This window comes from Eriocheir sinensis, unplaced genomic scaffold (genome assembly GCF_024679095.1).
Source record: "Eriocheir sinensis breed Jianghai 21 unplaced genomic scaffold, ASM2467909v1 Scaffold234, whole genome shotgun sequence".
In the NCBI taxonomy this organism is placed as follows: domain Eukaryota; kingdom Metazoa; phylum Arthropoda; class Malacostraca; order Decapoda; family Varunidae; genus Eriocheir; species Eriocheir sinensis.
The window spans coordinates 201,851-205,000 of NW_026111537.1; positions in this window are offsets into that span (position 1 = coordinate 201,851).

The window sequence follows — 3,150 nt, forward strand, 5'->3', positions numbered from 1 at the left end:
GTGTGTGTGTGTGTGTGTGTGTGTGTGTGTGTGTGTGTGTGTGTGTGTGTGTGTGTGTGTGTGTGTGTGTGTGTGTGTGTGTATCTCTGTGTGTGTGTGTGTGTGTGTGTGTGTGTGGGTGTGGGTGGGTGGGTGTATGTGTGTGTATCTGTGTGTGTGTGTGTGTGTGTGTGTGTGTGTGTGTGTGTGTGTGTGTGTGTGTGTGTAATGACAGAAAGAGATAATTAAAAAAAGAAAAGAAAAATCGGACAGCTGTGTTGGGGTTAAGAAGGGCACATCTCCAAGGTCAGGCACCTCCGGGAAGGGCGTCCGTGTACCCATGGGAACGAAGGAGGAGGTGGAGGAGAGAAGAGGAGGAGGACTAAGTGAGGGTATGAATAGAAAGAAGAATTAAGGCATGAGGTGTAGAAGGAAGAGAAGAATTAGTACAAGAAAATGAAAGAGAAGGAAGAGGGGAAAAAGGAAGAAGGAAATGAGGAGAAAGAATCACGAGGGAAGAGACAAGACGGGGAGGAGGAGAGGAGAGGGAAAAGAAAAATAGAATGAAAAGAAATAAGAGGAGGAAAATGAGAGAAAATCAAGTGGAGTGAGATTAACATTTGATAATAATGATTCGGTTAACTTAGATAACAGAACTAATTAGATGATATATGGATGGAAATACAGTACAGAAATAGAATATATATATATATATATATATATATATATATATATATATATATATATATATATATATATATATATATATATATATATATATATATATATATATATATATATATATATATATATATATATATATATATATATATATATATATATATATATATATATATATATATATATATATATATATATATATATATCTCTCTCTCTCTCTCTCTGTATATACAGCTGTTGCTAGGTGTGTGTGTGTGTGTGTGTGTGTGTGTGTGTGTGTGTGTGTGTGTGTGTTTGAGTTAATTAGTTATGAATTTTAATCAGCAGACAGACACACACACAGATTTAGAGTTGTGGGGACATGGGCACAGCATGTTGTGGGGCCCAGTTTTCAGTGTCTAACCTGCATTGGGGGGTGGGCAGTGAGCGAAATAAGCGATTTGGTTCAGTTGAGAGGGCTAGGAGGCGTTGTATTGGAATATTGTGAAATAATATAATAATACGTTGTATTTATATAATTCATAGCGCACACAGAGCCAGTAGAATAAATTAATTAACCCAAAAAAAAAGAGGATACTGACAATTGATAATTTCACCCTACCCACAGTACAAATGACTAAGATCGAGGAACACACATAAGTTTTGTGTTTCGTTTGTGAGGATTTCACCGGCGAGAAGTGGATTGGATGCTCTTTGTGTCCTGAATGGTGTCATGTGGAGTGTGCTCATTTGTCTGGAATTAAGCAATATACATAAAATTAACTGCATTTGCGCCCCATGCCTCCATAATGCGTCACTGGCTACCAGCATTGTGGTAAAATGGATGAATTCAACCAAGAATTATCTAAAGTTATATTTGTAATTAAGGATCGATGAGGTTGAAGCCTGAGAAGTTGCAGGAGGAGCTGGAATCAGTTGCTGACGCAGTTCGTGCAGACAAGGCAGATCTTAGTTGGGCTGAGGTGGCGAAGAGAGACAGGGAAGTCAGGAAGAATCTCTTGTTGTGGAAGCTTCTAACCAGGAAAAGAAGGCAGCAGATACGAAGGATGAAGTCTCCCAGTCATTGAATGGCATTCACATAACTGATTCAAGATTCACAAATGGAGGTAATATTGTCATGAACTCTGACAATGAGAACACAAGGGATGAGGCTGCTCAACAATTGGAGTCTTAGTACCAAGAGTGTTGGAAAGATGAAACCAGAGATAATGATATGCAATGTTGAAAATGAGGAGTCAAGGAAAAATAAAAGTTCCATCTTAGACCGCAATGAGTTCTTACACACAACTGAGGGTGTTGAGAATAAGATTGAGCTGTTTTTAGTAAGCCTGCAGCTGGCGGCACAATGCACTACATTCTGAGGTGTGATCCAACTGTGAGAGAGCTGACTCACAAGAATCATGACAAGTTGAAATTAGAATGGAGAATATAAACAGGGAGAGACAGATTCCGTGCAATTAGATGCTATCATTGTCAGAGATACGGCCATTCTGAGGTCAACTGTACTGTTAAGAGCAATGGAAAGGCCCAAAAATGTTTCAAATGCACTGACGATCACAAATCGAAGGATTGCGTTGAAGGATTGTGTGAGGTACAAGAAGCCTGAAATCAACCACTCAGTGAATGACCAGTGTTGTGTAGTACTTCAAACCGAAATTGAGAGAATTCGTAACATTACCGATCATGGCTATTAATTAGTGTTTGTACTCAAAGACAAATTGTGTGTTAAATGTTCAATGTGTTGGAAATAATTTAGTGTGAACCCAAACACGGCCAAGTGACTTTGATGATGCCAAGTTTTATCAAAAGGACATCAGTAGGCTATTCATGAAAGCAATCACGACTCAATCACTCACTACGACGTTCTGAATAAGTGCATCGGGGATTGTTATCGAGGCTAACATCGTAATTGTTGACGGCCCTCGCAAATCTGCACCAACAGCGGGCGGGGCCTGAAACCTCATCAACGGTAAACGGTAAACGGAGAAGAGAGAAGAGAGATTGAAATAAGGAAAAAAAGATAAAAACATCGAATAAGTAAAAATGAGAAGAAAAAAAAAGAAAGAATGAAAGAAAGAATCTAAGTAAAAGAAAAAGGAAGAGAGATACAAATTAAGAAAGGGAGGGAAGAAGGAAGGAAGGAAGGAAGGAAGGAAGGAAGGAGAATAAGATAGTTAACGGGATAAATAATTGAAGGAAGGATATTTAGAAAAGAAGACATGGGAATATGAATAACGTTCCAAGGAATGATGCAGAAAGAGAGGGAGAACAAAATATAGGTCACGACTATTTCATGAGCTAGTCTATAAGAGAGAACTAAACGATGAATAACTGTGAGGTAAAGACACCAAGGCGAGGAAAACAGGGATTTGTATATCATGAGGTAGAGAGAGAAATGAGGAACAGCTGAGAGGATTAAAAACTTATAAGAAGAGGAGGTGGTGGTGGAGGAGGAGGACGAGGAGGGGGAGGAGAAAAAATATTTACAAA